General features: G+C 41.3%; 1 protein-coding gene across 2 annotated transcripts in view; it reads right to left on the minus strand.

The window, feature by feature from the left end:
- The window catches only part of fhit (fragile histidine triad diadenosine triphosphatase), a 163,109-nt gene that overhangs the window by 120,335 nt on the left and 25,541 nt on the right, over window positions 1-17,233 (minus strand). Inside the window, exons 3-4 of one of the 2 annotated variants that reach the window (XM_086291102.1) lie at window positions 14,909-14,978; window positions 11,177-11,956 (exon numbers count right to left, since the gene is read on the minus strand). The gene's annotated coding sequence lies outside the window, so the exon portion shown is untranslated. The remainder of the gene's footprint in view (window positions 1-11,176; window positions 11,957-14,908; window positions 14,979-17,233) is intronic. The other variant, XM_086291101.1, reaches the window with a different exon arrangement.

The following is a 17,233-nucleotide window of genomic DNA, read 5'->3' on the forward strand; positions in this document are numbered from 1 at the left end:
TACTGTATGTAACTTTGCCAAAACAATGTTGGACTGTGGTTTTCTCTGGTCCCCTCCCCAATCGGACCAGGAGGGACATGTTTAGCTGCATGTTCTCCTAAAATAGCTGGCTGTCTGAGTGGTGCCCAAAGAACGATGTGGGCTTCATAGATAATTGGGAAACTTTCTGGAGGAAACCTGGTCTTTTTAGGAGAGACTGCATCCATCTCACTTTAGATGGAGCAGCTCTCATTTCTAGAATTAATTAATGCTTCAATCTTAAATATGATAAGATAAGATAAGATAAGATAAGATAACCTTTATTAGTCCCACACGTGGGAAATTTGTTTTGTCACAGCAGGAAGTGGACAGTGCAAAAGTTATGACGCAAAAATTAGAATACAATAAGAATAAATACAGTACACAACTGTACAGAATAGAATAAAATAATATACTATATACAGTAGAATAAAATAGAATAAAAATATACAATAAGATAAAAATAGAATACAAATACAAATACTATATACAACTGAGTAAAAATACAACGATGCCAGAAAAGATTATTGCACTTAGTGTTATTGCACATGTGTGGATGTGTGTGCTTGATCAGTTAAAGTCTTTATTATGGAGTCTGACAGCAGTGGGGAGGAAAGACCTGCGAAATCTCTCCGTCCCACACCGTGGGTGCCGCAGTCTCCCACTGAAGGAGCTGCTCAGTGCTGTCACAGTCTGCTGCATGGGGTGGGAGATGTTGTCCATCAGGGATGACAGCTTAGCCGCCGTTCTCCTGTCACTCACCACCTCCACTGGGTCCAGAGGGCATCCTAGAACAGAGCTGGCCCTTCGGATCACCCTGTTCAGTCTCTTCCTGTCCCCAGCAGAGATGCTGCCGCCCCAGCAGACCACGCCATAAAAGATAGCAGAAGCCACCACAGAGTCATAGAATTTCTTCAGGAGTGGGCCCTCCACTCCAAACGACCTGAGTCTCCGCAGCAGGTACAGCCTGCTCTGCCCTTTCCTGTAGAGGGCGTCTGAGTTATGAGTCCAGTCCAGTCTGTTGTTCAGATGAACACCAAGGTACCTGTAGCTGTCCACAGCCTCAATGTCCATACCCTGGATGTTCAGTGGTTGCAGTGGAGAATGCTTGTGCCTGCGGAAGTCTACCACCAGCTCCTTGGTTTTACTGGCATTGATCTGGAGGTAGTTCAGCTGGCACCAGTCCACAAAGTCTTGAGTCAGTCCTCTGTACTCCTTGTCGTCCCCATCAGTGATGAGGCCGACTATTGCAGAGTCATCAGAGAACTTCTGCAGGAAGCACTGGGTGGAATTGTGGGAGAAGTCTGCAGTGTAGATGGTGAAGAGGAACGGAGCCAGAACCGTTCCCTGTGGGGCCCCCGTACTGCAGACGACCCTGTCAGTCAGGTTTTAGAGCTCATCACAGCACAGAAACAACTTTAGTGAAGGTTACAAATGATCTTCTTATGGCCTCTGACAGTGGACTCATCTCTGTGCTTGTCCTGCTAGACCTCAGTGCAGCGTTGAACACTGTTGACTAGGGATGGGTACCGGTATCCGGTGCCATGATGGCACCAGTTCTGACATAAACGGTAGTAACCAGACCGAAAAGCAGCGCACATTTCGGTGCTTGATTTCGGTGCTTTTTTTTCCTGAGCTGTGATACACTTTAGATTCTAGCCAATCACTTTACGTTTCTGAGGATAGTAGGCGGGTCCAGGTACGTCCATTCTTTTAGAGCAGAGCTACAGATTAAAAATGCCCAAGGCGAAGCGGTCAAGGTCTGGCTGTACTTCACAGCAAAATATGCAAACTCAGCAGCCTGCAACAAGTGCTTTAAGCTGATACTGTGATACTGTGCAAAGGAGGCAACACCTCGAATCTGATGAAACACCTGGCGACGCATAGCGTTTTTTTTAAAAGCCGAAAAATGCGCCGTATTTGATAGCTTGCTGCGAGACCTCACACCGAGCACATCTACTGTGGGTGTGGTGCCTGTTATCGGACCCGGAGTTAGCAACATCCCCAAAAACCCGAAGAGGAGAGTCCTGGCCCCTAGCCCTGCCAGTGTAGCAGAAATGATGAGGATGATGATGCAGCAGCAGCAGCAGCCGTTCTTCTCTGCGTGAGTAGCTTCATGTTGTTCTTGTAATTTACGTTGAGTAGGCTAACCACGTTATTATATTAATGCATGTAAGGTGAACTAGCAAACATCATCATAGCTACATGCGGCTGTCTTCTTGTTTGATGGCAGATACTCCCTTCACCCTGGCCAAAAAGGCTAAAATGACCAAAGAAAAAGTGGGAAACAGTTAAACATGAGAGGTTTTTGGACAAAGTTTGTGTTTTTTCCATTGATTAAGCACTGCTTCCAGCCAAGAGTGATGCCATATTTGCCCTATAGCTGCAGAAAAGGCTAACATTGTTATCTTTTTACAAAAAAACAGCTGAACATGAGAGGTTTTTGGACAAAGTTTGTGTTCTCCATTCTTTAAGCACCGGTTCGAGCACCGTTTAAGCACCGGCACCGTTTCAAAAGTACCGGTTTGGTACTGGTATCGGATAAAACCTAAACGATACCCATCCCTACTGTTGACTATAATAATTTATTACAGCATGCTGACCAGCATATTAGAGCATGTAGTAATACTCAAAGGGGGTCATATGATTGTTGGGGGGTTTTCTGCTTTTTTTGTATTATTGCAGGGTTTTTACCTTAAACCACATTGAGGCGGCCATTGTTGTGATTTAATTTTATAAATAAAACTGAATTGAACTGAACTGAATAGACAATGTCTGGTCAGCTGGTACTATTTTACTTTTCTAAGACTATTAATGGAATCTTCATTAAATGACATATCACAGTTTGGGTCATGGCAGCAGCACCTCCTGAGAATATAGGAATACAAATAAATAAATACAAATTTTCCTCCTTTACATGTGATTTCCTCTTTTAGCATCATCTATAAAGAGAAGGAAAGTTTTGGTATCTGTAGCAAGAAATTACCAGCCTTCCATCAACCTTGGTGTCATCCATCTGCCTGTCCTAATTTTTTTATTTTTTTTTTGGCCATTAGACATTGGACTGAATGACAAATTTGGAACAGACTCTCAAACATACATTAGGATTGAGAGGGGAAGAAAATGACTCAGTAGGTGAGGTTATGCATTACAGGTCATTATATGAGCAGCCTGAGAGCCACTCAGCCACCATTAACCACGATGAGGGGCGAATGGGACCATTTCCTGCTGGGACGTAATGGAAGAGATGTGGAGTACATATTCAGAACTGATGGCTTCAGATGTTCCATGCTGGAAATTAACACTAAGGCCACACTCTGGACTATAGCACAGAATCTGTTTTTAATGCACTGCCCACAAGTCATTTATAGCAAAACCTGTTTCTCTGCTTCCTTAAGTGGAACTGATGTACATAATGTGTAATAATGTCACTCCATATACAGTACAGTTAGCAAACAGAAAAGTAAGTGTTTAAAATAAGCACTGTTAAAATAAGACAATATTTCAGTGATTCTTAGGAGCTGTGGCGTGTCCAGCGCCACCCTCCCAACCAGACTGGCCACCCCAGGTGCCACCCCGAAGCTAAAACAATAAAATTCAATCAAATATCAAATGTACGATTATGTTTTCACAGTGAAGCTCAGATATCCGAGTGTAAGTGAATGCAGCATTGGCTTGTGCACTATGAGCATCACGTTAGCAAAGGAAGGAGAGCCAAGCACGAAAGACGGCACAGCAGAAAACAATTTTTCGGCAAAAGAAAATGAGGAGAGAATAAATGTCCCGGGAAGTAATATTAAGTTTGTTGAGCTTAGTAAACTTCGGTGAAATTTGAATACCAAGGAAAAAATAACACTTAAAGAATTAGTGCAACCGTCGAATACTTCAGACAGTAGGCTACTGAGGGGAGCTAACATAAGAGTTATGAGTTATAGGATATAATCCAAGTCGTAACATTGCTGTGTGGAGCTGCAGATTTGGTTGCAGGTTAATACTGGCAGTGTCACCATGCCAGCTGACTGTACTTCATCATCAGCCAGTGTTGTTCTTTATACATCAATATTACCAAAGTTTACCATGAGGCAGCACTTACACTACACTGTGCGGTCTAGCTAATTTCTCTCATTACTCTCCTATCTGCCAGCTCCATGTTATGAATAGAGTGTAAATCACCCCTGTGCCATGTTCAATGCAGGAATGTGCAGTTCTGGTTCTCAAGGCTCCTGTCCTCCCGGTTTCAGATGTTTCCATACTTCAACACAGCTGATTTAAAGAATCGTTTACAGACTCGTGCACAAATAGGCAATTGGGGATTATTTGATTTGAACTGGCTATGTTGGTATAGGTAACATCTAAAACGTGCAGGATAGGGGTCCATGAGAGCCAGAATCTGACATCCCTGACTTCTAGTTAAGGTCATACATCAGGAAAGTTGTTGTTGTCTTTTTTTAATAAGCAGATAAAGTTTTGCATTGGCATTGGCTAATTTGCCAATTGTATGCTAAAAATGTTTGTATTTTAATATTCAAAAATGTTTTTCCCAAAACATATGTGCACTACATGTCAGTAAAAATGCTATGCAAATATTGCTGTCCTTGAATGCTGAATAAACACTGACAGAGCACTGATTGTATCTCTTGTACTTTATCAACACAGTATCTAAAAACCGTAGTGGTTAAAATCTCATTCTAATAAGAGTTAAAAGCGCATTCGGTTATTAGGTTTATAGGGTTATTGAATTATGGTTAATGGTTGGTAGAATTTGTTTTGTTTTACATTATCTGCCAATTACATCTGCCACCCTTCTCCAAATCTGTGCCCCTACCTGGCCCCCCCAACAAGTATTTTCTAGAAATCCACTGTTTAGGAGGAACAGTGAAAACCAAACAATGAATTCAAACATATCAGTTTCAGCCTAATTCATCACAAGGATTAGTCAAACATACTGTATATATCATATATGTGTGACTATATGCCAGGGCTGCACTGTATCAAGCACATCCCGTCTCAAACATGGTGCTCTTGAGGAAAATACAAATAATAATAATAATACAAATAATAATAAATAACTTTATTTATAAAGCACCTTTCAAGGACACTGTACAATAGGATAAAACACATAATAGAACAATGACACAATGAAGAACAATAAAACAAAAGCACAAGATAAAATTAACAAACAGTGTGTTCACAGTGAATATGCAGATTTGAACAGATGGGTTTTGAGTTGAGATTTAAACTGGGGGAGAGAACCAATGTTTCTTATATTTGGGGGCAGAGAATGCCACAGCCTGGGAGCAGAGCAGCTGAAAGCTCTGCTTCCCATGGTGGTGAGGCGGAAGGAAGGTACAGCAAGCTGGATAGAAGAAGGTCGAAGTGAGTGGGCAGAAAAGGTAGTGCTTAACAGGTCAGATAGGTAAGGAGGTGCGAGGTTATGAAGGTGAGCAGAAGAAGTTAGTATATTATCTGTAATTTCACTGCGAGCCAGTGAAGTTCCTGAAGAACAGGGGTGATGTGCTAGCAGAGTTCTGAACCAGCTGAAGCTTATGGAGGGATTTTTGGGGGAGACCATGCAAAAGAGAATTGCAGTAGTCAATACGGGAGGTAACAAGACTGTGGACAAGAATGGACGTAGACTGGGTGGAAAGAGAAGGAAGCAATCTGTTAATGTTACGTAGATGGAAACAGGCAGAACGGGTGAGATTATTGATGTGAGATTTATAGGAAAGTGAACTGTCTAGATAACACCGAGGCTCTTAACCTTAAGGAGAAGTGAAAGCTGTGGAGTTGATAGTGAGTGAGAAATGATTTGCCTTCAAAAGGTTGGATTTGGTGCCAATAAGGAGATTTCAGTTTTATTCTCATTGAGCTTTAGAAAATTAGAGCTAAACCAGGATTTTAATTTGGATAGATATTCTGTGAGGGAAGAAGGTGGGAGGAAGGAATCAGGTCTGCAGGAGAGATATAACTGGGTGTCATCAGCAAAAAGAGTAGATCAAATTTGCGGAAAATGGAACCTAGAGGGAAGATGTATATTCTGAAGAGAAGAGGGCCTAAGACTGAACCTTGGGGTACACCAGAAGTGACCGGGAAAAGACGTAAGTGGATTGATTTCAGTTGAATAAACTGGGAGCAGTCAAGGAGATATGATTGAATCCAGGCTAGCGGTGTGTCAGAGATGCCGAGAGAGGAAAGTCTGCTTAGAAGGACAGAGTGAGAGATGGTGTCGAAGGCTGAGCTCAGATCCAAAAGGACGAGAATGCTGAGTAGACCAGAGTCAGCTCCGATTAGAAGATCGTTAGTGACTTTAAGTAAAGCAGTTTCTGTACTGTGACATGAACGAAAACCAGATTGAAATCTGTTGTAGATGTTATTATTAACCAGGTGTGAATGAAGTTGAACTGCAACTACTTTTTTGAGTATTTTAGAGATGAAGGGTAGATTAGAAATCGGACGGAGGTTGTTAAAGTTGTTAGGATCTAAAGAAGGTTTTTTCAGTATAGGAGAGACTGAAGCAATCTTGAATAAGGAGGGAACGATACCAATGGTGAGTGAAGAGTGGAAGATAGCAAAGATGAGTGGGAGTAAGGAAGAGAGGCAGGATTTCACAAGCCCTGTAGGCATAGGGTCAAGATGACATGTGGCAGGCTTTGATTTGCATATAAACTCAAAAATATCAGATAAATCAGGAAGATGAAAAGTGGAAAACGGCTCAAAATAGAGAAACGGTTCTGGAGAGGGCGTAGACACAACATTTCAACAGAGTTAAATGGTAAATGGCCTGCATTTTGTAAAGCGCTTTACTCAGTCCCTAAGGACCCCAAAGCGCTTTACACTACATTCACTCATTCACCCATTCACACACTGGCAATGGCAAGCTACATTGTCATTGCCGTGGGGCGCACTGACAGAGGCGAGGCTGCCGGACACTGGCGCCACCGGGCCCTCTGACCACCACCAGTAGGCAAACATGGGGTTAGTATCTTGCCCAAGGATATTTGGCATGCAGCCAGGAGGCAGCCTGGGATCGAACCACCGACCTTCTTATTCATGGCTGACCTGCTCTGCCACCTGAGCTACAGCCACCCCAAGTAGCTAGTGAGAGTTGCTGGTGGATGTTATTGATTTTTGTAGTCCAGAAGAAGCATCAAGGAGTTACAGGTTTCAGAAGAAGAGAAGTGTGGTGGTAAAGCGTTGGGGGTTGAATTAGTTTGTTGAGAACCGAAAACAAAATCCTTGCGTTGCCCTCATAAGAACTGATAATACCTGAGAACAAACTTTGTTTGGCCTTGTTGATGGAGTCTTTATACTGAAGTACGTGGTATTTGTAGATTTCTACATCAATGATTAAACCAGATTTCTTATATTTACACTCAAGCTGCTGAGCTTTGGCATTCAATGCTCGGAGGTCTGAATGAATGAATATTCTTTATTGTCATTGTCACAGGTACAATGAAATTGAAAGATGTCTCTGGTCAGTGCAACATCACAAAAGATAAATACTTAAAAACTATAATTAAATACTTAAAAACTATAATGATAGGATATAAAAGATAGAAATACATATAAAATACAGTATTCTCATACCGTAGATACACCCAAGCAATCCAGGCCTAAGGCCCCATACAGACACTCAACATACGACCTAGTTGATATATCACTCAAACAATCAATCACTCAATCAATTTGTTAGCGCATCCAACAAAACATGTCTGAAAGCATTCCAACATCAAGGGCACAAATGACAACAGGGGCAATGAAAGTCATCTACTTTTAGTAGCATTGAGACATGATATTGCAATTGGGTAGAAACTGTGTTTGAGTCTGTTAGTCCTTGTGTATGTTGTTCTATACCGTTTACCTGAAGGCAGCAGTTCGAACATGGAGTGTCCAGGGTGTGAGGTGTCCTTTATGATGTTATGGGCTCTTTTGAGGCAGCGGGAACTGTGTAGGTCTTTCAGTTTGAGGAGAGGGCAGCCGATTGTCCTTTGGGCAGCGTTGATTACTCCCTGGAGTGCTTTCCTCTCAGCCACTGTGCAGCTAGCGTACCATATGCCTATGCAGTACGTTAGTATGCTTTCGATGGAGGCTCTGTAGAAAGACACCAGCAGTCTCTGTGTGATGTTGTTCTTCCTAAGCACTCTCAGAAAGTACAGTCTCTGTTGTGTCTTTTTCAGTAGCTCAGAGGTATTCACACTCCAGGATAGGTTTCCCTCTATGCTGACTCCCAAGAAGCGGAAGTCTGCCACCCTCTCCACACAGTCGTCGCTGATGATTAGTGGTTGGATTTCTGTCTTGTGTCTTCTGTAGTCAATTATGAGTTCTTTGGTCTTTTTCGTGTTTAGGAGAAGGTTGTTATCCTTGCACCATGAAGACAGCCGCTCCACCTCATCTCTGTAGGCAGACTCATCTCCCCCAGATATGAGCCCCACCACAGTAGTGTCATCTGCGAACTTTACTATGGTGTTGCTCTGGTGGGCGGGGGCGCAGTCGTGTGTATAAAGCGAGTAGAGCAGTGGACTAAGCACGCAGCCCTGTGGCGACCCAGTGCTTAGATTTAGGGCTGGAGATGTGTAACATCCCACTCTCACTCTCTGTCTGCGGTCGGTGAGGAAGCTATTGATCCACTTACAGGTGCTGTGAGGAAGCCCTAGGTCTTTTAGCTTGGCGTCCAGTTTGTATGGAAGAATGGTGTTAAATGCCGAGCTATAATCCACAAAGAGCATACGCACATAGCTTCCTTGCCTCTCCAGATGTGTTAATGCTACATTGAGTGCTGTTGCTATGGCGTCCTCTGTCGATCGGTTTGCTCTGTAGGCAAACTGGTGTGGGTCAAGGTCAGAGGTAAACCAAGGAGCAGTGCGAGCGAAGGAAACGGAGTGAGTTTTTACAGGAGCCAGTGAATCAAGGACATTGAGTAAACAATTATTATAATATAACAACAAATTATCAGGAGTAGAATAGAAGTCTGGATTCTGAATATTGTCCAATCAATGTTCTTGATGTCGCGGAACGAGATGAGTCGGGTTGACAGAAGAGCAGCTGAGAGTGAAGTTAAATGAAAGGAAATGGTCAGTTATGGGAATTTCAGCAGCAGAAAGATTTGAGGGAGTAAGACCAGAACAGCAGATCAAGTCCAAGGTATGTCCTTTGGAGTGAGTGGGAAAGTCAATAAATTGTTTAAATCCAAAGCCCTCGAGACAGGAGGAAAAGTCTCTGGTGAGCAGAAGGTCATTATTATCCATATGAATGTTGAAATCTCCCACCAAGATCACATTTGGGGAGAGAGATGAAAGATGGGCTAGTAGATTAGCAAAGTCACTGAGGAAGACAGGGTTAGGTTTGAGGGGGCGGTATACAGTAGCTACACAGCAAATTCAAAAGTGTTAAATGTTTTGGTGTTAATAGTCTTCTTGCAAAAGTAGAGTTAATTTTACTCTAAGTAGAGTCACATTCTTTTAATGTAACTCTTTTAATGTAAAATGATAGTAGTTAAAATCGAGTGTTAAAAATGAGTGTTTCTCTGTCAAATCTGGAGGTGTTACAATGGAAACATTAACTCTTGACCTCTTAACTCTGAACTCCTACAGGGGCTATGACACCAACAGAGTAAATTCACAGACTCCGCCCCCAGCACGGCTCCAATCGAAGCTGAAGTGAAGCCGTTTCAGAACATTTTGCTCTACATATTTGAGTTGTTTGCCATGCTTGGTAAGTCATTTTTTCAAATATTGTTTCAATTATTGTTATTAGCTTTTACTTCTGTGGCTCTTTGGAGTTGAGACAAAGCTGTGTGAAAGGCATTAGCCATGTTGCTCGCTGATAGCATAATATTCTGTTTTAGCTAGCTGAAAGGTATTGTTTGCGGGCAAATACCACAGCCTTGAAAAAAGCTTGCATGTGAATTTTCAGTCAAACTTTTGGTCAAATACACCTAAAACAATGTCTAGAATGTGAAATGTTGGTATAATGGTGCTACTTGAAGCCTGAAAACGATCGCCCATAAAAAAAAACGAGCAGTAGTAGACGAACAGCAGTAGCAGGCGTCCTGACTGGGTTCTACGTTAGCATAGATCCCTCCAGAGTTTTGTGCACACGGTTTAGGTAAAAATTAAAAAGGTTGAGGTTTTACATTTAGTTCAGTATTACCTGTTGCCTGTGTCTTTGTCTTTTGGGAAAATACTTTACACAAGTAATGGCTCAAAGAGGATTCCTTTTTTTTTCTGTGCTGCAATTGTTTACTGGATTATTTGTACCATTAATTAGTGTCAACTAATTTTTATTCAATCTCCGCACAGGATATGCTTGTGAAGATGGAATATGGGGGAGAGCAGAAGTGCGTTGAAGTTCCACAAAGGGATGAATGAAGGACATGCATATTGTATTGAAGAAATAAGTGATGAGAATGCTGTTATTTGCATTTACCAGCTCACCTATGTCAGACCTTTTGATAAACAAAATTCTAATGAAAGTGAGAACATGTACACTGTTACATCTTTCAGAAAATGTTTTGAAATTGTGGTGCACAGTTCAGAATAAATGTTTTTCAAAAACCATTGCGTCTTTTTAGTAAATGTTTATTTCCAAAAGAAATTTCTAGAAGTTCAGAACAGTAAAATTCCCGCTTTTTAGAATGAATTAGAAGATAACTCTTACGTAGTTAAACTAAAATACTCTTTGAGAGTTAATATATAAACTCTTAACACCAAGTGTTAAATTATTAACTCCAGACAGATTTGGTGTTTAACACTAAATCAGAGTTAACGTACCAACTCTCCAAAAAGAGTTAAATTAACACTCTCTGGTGTGGACCCATATAGACACTTTAATAGTGTTGAAATCAAATCCGACAGTGTTAATTTGGACATGCTGGATTTGCTGTGTATGATGGTGGGAATAGGTCCAGTCAGCTCACATGCAAGGCACTGTAGGGAACTAAAGGTATCAACATTTACTGGCAGGACTTTCAAGTGCTGGCGAAAAATGACCGCGAAACCACCCCCACAACCTGAGCAGTGAGGTTTAGAAAAGTAAACAAACCCCGGAGGACTAGATTCATTTAGATGAGAAAAGTCATCAGGTTGTTGCCAGGTTTCAGTTAAACAGAAAACGTCAAACATACAGTCAGATAGGAGGTCTTGGATGAGAGGTCCCTTACTTGTCAGTGAGCGGATGTTTAGAAGACCGAAGTTGAGTGGAGTATTTCCTTTTTTGCTAATCATAGTGGGTGCTCTGGTGAGGTGGGCTAGAGATCGGTGGTTGACAGCCCGATCAGAGTTCCTGCGAGGGCGGCGAGTAGCAGGCCAAAATGATTTGATTCCACTGGAGTTGAGGAAAATCCTGCGGGACCCACGATGGATATATCTCCAGTGAGGCTGGAAAATGATGTCTAGGCGGTAGTGGAGCTCTGCCGGCGATGGGAGCGACAGCTGGTCGTGAAGGCGCAGGAGCTCAGCGGCAGTATAGCGGAACAGTCCAGCCGTAGGATGGTGGACGAGTGTCAGGAGAATCCAGAATAGTGCCGACCAGCTCAAAAACATCTTGGCCCACATCTTAGACAATGTGGAGGAAAAAAAAAACAGCCGGTCGGAGCGACAAACAGGTAGGCTAAAATAGCCCAAACAGTTAAGCTAGTGCAGCTCACTGGGAATAAGATGTCAGAGCACATTTAGCTGGAGTAGCAGATGTTGAGGACAATCATTACAAATCAATCCCTGGCAGAGATTGATCTGGTCCTGAGTGTGTGTGAATGTCCCTGTTGATTCAAATCTGAATCCAAATAATCGAAAATGTACCATTGAGTAGCAGCAGCCAGATGCGTCAGCATTCACTCAAGCAGGAAGTCACCAAGAAGAGAAGGCATCAAAGAATTCCAGTATAGACCTTTCAACCAGTCCTACTGCGACTGCCACTGACACTGGCATTGTTTGTTGTTTCACTGGAAAGATGAAAATTAAAACAACTAAAGCATAATACAGTGGTATGCAAAAGTTTGTGCATCCTTGGTAATTTTCATGATTTTCCATCATAAATCATTGGTTGTTTGGATCAGCAATTTCGTTTAAATATATCATATAGCAGACAAACACAATGATATTTGAGAAGTGAAATGAAGTTTATAGCATTTACAGAAAGTGTGCAATAGTTACCTAAACTAAATATGGGCACCCCAACAGAAAAATTACATCAGTATTTAGTAGATCCTCCTTTTGCAGAAATAACGCCTCCAAACACTTCTCATAGCTGAGAGTCTGGATTCTGGTTGAAGGTAGTTTGGACCTTTCGTCTTTACAAAACATCTCCAGTTCAGTCAGGTTTGATGGTTTCCGAGCATGGACAGCCCGCTTTAAGTCACACTGTAGATTTTCAATAATATTCAGGTCTGGGGACTGAGATGGTCATTCCAGAACGTTGTACTTGATCCTCTGCCTGATTTTGAACAGTGTTTAGGGTCGTTGTCATTTTGAAATATCCAGCCCTGGCGCAACTTCAACTTTGTCATTGATTCTTGAGAATCTGCTGATACTGACTGGAATCCATTCGACCCTCAACTTTAACAAGATTCCCAGTACCTGCACTGGCCACACAGCCCCACAGCACGATGGAACTGCCACCACAGTTTACTGTGGGTAGCAAGTGTTTCTCTTGGAATGCTGTGTTCTGTTTCCGTCATGCATACCACCTCTTGTTATGCCCAAATAACTAAGCCTCTGCTTACCTAAGACCTGTCACTTCCGGCCTTAACTAGAACTGTGCCTGTGGTCTTCCATTCCTTCACTATGTTCCTCACAGTGGAAACTGACAGCTGAAATCGCTGAGATAGCTTTTTGTATACTTCCCCTAAACCATGATGTTGAACAATCTTTGTTTTCAGGTCATTTGAGAGTTGTTTTGAGGCTCCCACGTAGCCACTCTCGAGAGAAGATGCAAAGAGGAGAAAAACTTGTAATTGGTCACCCTAAATACCCTTTCTCATGACTGGATTTACCTGTGTCAAGTGTCAATGAGCTTACCAAACAAATTTTATGTTCCAATAATTAGTGCTAAAGGTATTCAAATCAATAAAACGACAACGGTGCCCAAATTTATGCACCTGCCTAAATTAGTTTAAGTAACTATTGCACACTTTCTATAAATCATATAACTTAAATCTAAGTTAGTAATCCACAGGCCTAAATTACAGCTTTATCAACTAAAATTAAATAATTTGAGCAAATAAATCAAACCAAACCACAACTTTTGTCTGTGCTGCATCTGCTGTCTAGGGGGGAAAAGAGTTGTAGTTGTTTATCCAACCACAGAAATCCACTGTACAAGTAAATGTGATTTTTTTTTGTTACCAGGCAATGTTCTTTATATATATATTTTAATATTTATCTTAAAGAGTAAGACGTCAGAATAATGTCTCTTCTGCATATATCTTCCTGTGAAACTGAAGTGGGATATTTTGCACAAAAACTTCAGTGGAGATTTTGACTTGAGTAAGTGAAGTACATTTTATCTGTGACACTTGACAGAGCTCAAAACACCTCACAATCCAACAGCTAACAAATGATTTTGTTATTTTAAAAAGAAATGTGTTTTTTTGAAGTGTAGAAACATGAGACTGCTTTTGAGTCTTACTGTACTCAGCTGAATGAATTAATAGTTATATATAATTAATAAAATTATCACTATTGTGCCGTCCCTTTCTCTGGAAACTCCAATATAGATCCTACTGCTGACTGAAGCAACAGGTAAACATTCTCTATGATTACAGACTAATGAAAGTGTCAATGTACTAAACATTTGATTAAAATGTTGCTCTTTATTGGAGCTACATTCACAAATGTGACCTCCAGATAACCGGAATGATATTCCTTCCTTTTTATTGCTTTTCTTAAAAAAAAAAATCTCTGGCCTTGTCAAGGTTAGAGTGATTTTAAATAAAAACATTTTGTATTCTTCCACACCCAACATCTTGACTAACGGCAAAACAATAACCGTATTTTCCACACCAAAAGGTGCACTTAAAATCCTTTAATAAGTGTGCCTTATAATCCGCGCGGCTTATGTATGAATTCTGGTTGGGCTTACTGACCTCAAACCGATTTGATGTGGTATACAGTGCTCAAAAATCTGTCAAAACATGTTTTAGTATGACTTCGATAAGCTAGGAAGCTTATCGGAGCCGCACCTCTTGATCGATTGTTGGAGCATTACAGCTACCGTAGTCAGGAGCCTGACGGAGTAATCTGGGTCCAAAACTCTGTCCGCTTCAGGTCCCAAAGTCAAATGATCACTGCGGCATCACTGAGAGTTAAGAATTCTCTAAATGTTTTCATCTTTAATGAAAGGATCAGCGTTGCTGCTTTACCAGGTGTAACAATTAAGTTTAACATCCAGGCATCCATGAAAACAGAATGTATTAAATCGTGGCTCAAGAGATGGCAGGTCATCTTGTAATCGGAAGGTTGCCGGTTCGAGCCCCGGCTCGGACAGTCTCGGTCGTTGTGTCCTTGGGCAAGACGCTTCACCCGTTGCCTACTGGTGGTGGTCAGAGGGCCCGGTGGCGCCAGTGTCCGGCAGCCTCGCCTCTGTCAGTGCGCCCCAGGGTGGCTGTGGCTACAATGTAGCTGCCATCACCAGTGTGTGAATGTGTGTGTGAATGGATGGATGACTGGATATGTAAAGTGCTTTGGGGTCCTTAGGGACTAGTAAAGCGCTATACAAATACAGGCCATTTACCATTTAAATAAAATTGATTTCAATGCAATTTAATATAGATGGACAACTAGTGATGGCTAACCAAACAGACATAGTAGTGTTGGACAAGCAGAGGAAGACAGCCATAGTGGCAGATGTAGCTATATGTAGTGATAGTAACATCAGGAAGAAGGAACATGAGTACCTTGTGTTTCTTCTTTCAAGAGCTGAGAGAGGAGACGAGAAGATGTGGAGGATGAAGGCAACAGTGGACCCTGTGGTAAATCAGAATCAGAATCAGAAAAGGTTTTATTGCCAAATGTTGAGCAGGTTTACAACATTAGGAAATTGCTGCGGTGCTTCAGTGCAAACATACTGTCATAAATTGCGCTTAAATAGACATGAAAAAATAAAAGTAAGAATAAGAATTAAAAGTGCTACGTAGAAAGATATATACATGAGTATGTTTGTAGCATGTAATGTAATGTAGCAATCCCCGTGTTTGCCACATGGCTCATTCAAACAGAATCTTATCCTTTCTCTCTACTATCTTGAAAATATCTGAGTTTTTTCCCTCAGAATACAACACACGCACACGTACTTTGAAAGGCCCAAGTATATCAGTCAGAAAACACTGACATTATATGTCCGCAACGAGGACATATAATGTCACTAGAAAGGAACAAATATTGCTATACTTTAAAATCTACTGTACTGGATTTTATTGATTGATTCTAACATGTTATGTAAATTGCAACAGCAATAGTTTGAATCGTTCAATTCAAAATAATGCAAAAGAAAGGGAATTTGCCTCTTTCTCACTACTTATTGACCAAAATTACCTCTGGATACGATAGACTTACACTACTTACACTACCAGTCAAAGGTTTTTAAACACCCCAATTTGTCAAGTTTTTTTTAATTGAAAATTATGCAGTTTACTGTCTAATTGCACTCTGAAGTGAAAGCATAGTAAAAATAAGCAAGTGGAGTTAAAAAAGAAATCATTGAATCAGTTTATAGACCAAAATGTATTCTAAACTTCTGACTCATCGATGTAGGCACCTTTGGCAGATATAACAGCTGAACACACACGTGGCATTCTTTCTACAATAGAAATCAAATATTCTCCCATATCTGTTGCAGATGTTCCCATAAATGTGGACCTTGTAGGCCGCTTTGCTCTTCTGTCCAGTTCATCCCAAACCAGCTCGATGGGGTTTAAGTCTGGAGACACTGCTGAACACGCCGTGTTTTCAAGCTCACCATCTTGTTCTTTTTTCCTGAGGTAGTTCTGGCATAGATTGGACTTATGTTTTGGGTCATTATCTTGCTGTAGGATGAACCCCTGACCAACTAAGCATGATGTTCCAGAATGCTGTGGTTTTGGTTCAGGGTGCCTCTCACTATGTACAAGTCACCAACCCTGGATCCAGCAAACAGGCCCGGACCATCACACTTCCTCCTCCACGCTTGACAATTAATGCCACACATTGTGGAACCATCCTTTCACCTACTCAACAGAGATCCTGCATGATGAACCAAAGATTTCAAATCTTGCTTATATCAGTCCATAATACCTTCTTCCAGTCTTCAGTAGTCCAATGGCGGTGTTTCATGGCTTAGCGAGGGCTATCTTGCTGTAGCTCATCCTCTCAAACCTGCAGCTTGACCTACATTTTTAAGTGTTATGATGGTCTTTCTCTCTTCTTTTGTTAATCGCTTTTTTCTCCCCATTTTTGTAGCAATACACTACTTTCTGCACACAATACTGTTTCAACTCTTGCTCACGAGGGTGTGGTACCACAGTGTGTTCCAACACTGCTTTTATGCAGACAGCGGGGGCTGTAAGTAATCCAGTAAAGTTGGAACACCTATAGTAATTAGTAGCACCAGCTTTTAAGGCTTGATCAACCTCCATTAGTGCAGAACAGCTTTAAATTATTAACCTATGTTGTGTTCCCTGAAAGCTCTATTTCTTTTAAATAATTTGGAAATTTACATGATTTTTTAGTTTGGGTAACGTTACCTTTTTTCTTTTTTTTTAACCTCTGACAGTTCTTCACTTCCCTTTGTACCATTTCAAGCTATTCATTGGACTTAAACGACTTGAATTGCAATAAATAACTGGTAAAATTGGGATGTTCTAAAATGTTTAACCGGTTCTGTATATGATCCACAAGGCATCAAATCTAGCTGGGATTAAGGACACAGAAAGCTGCAGTTTTTAAAAATTCAAATGGCAAGTCTAGGAAGTCTTAGTCCTGTGCAAAAAAGACATTTTATGAGTGCAAATTCAGAAGGCACATGTAGCTGCTCAGGATGTAGAGCTGTTACATTTCATGTACATCTGGAGATAATCCTCTATTTTTGGCCAGTTAATAGAAGAACAAGACAGACACTGTTTATACGTTGCAGATTCTCAGCTGGAAACAGATGGGTGTGGTTCTTAGATCACAAAAGATCCCCAGGTAACAGTAGTCTGTTATCAGACATGTTCAGTTTGAGCCGTTTAAAGATGGATCCTGAT

The sequence above is a fragment of the Aulonocara sp. 'chitande type north' Nkhata Bay genome, linkage group LG5 (genome assembly GCF_057382095.1).
Source record: "Aulonocara sp. 'chitande type north' Nkhata Bay isolate Kocher_YH1m ecotype deep benthic linkage group LG5, A_spYH_male_GT1.1, whole genome shotgun sequence".
Lineage (NCBI taxonomy): Eukaryota > Metazoa > Chordata > Actinopteri > Cichliformes > Cichlidae > Aulonocara > Aulonocara sp. 'chitande type north' Nkhata Bay.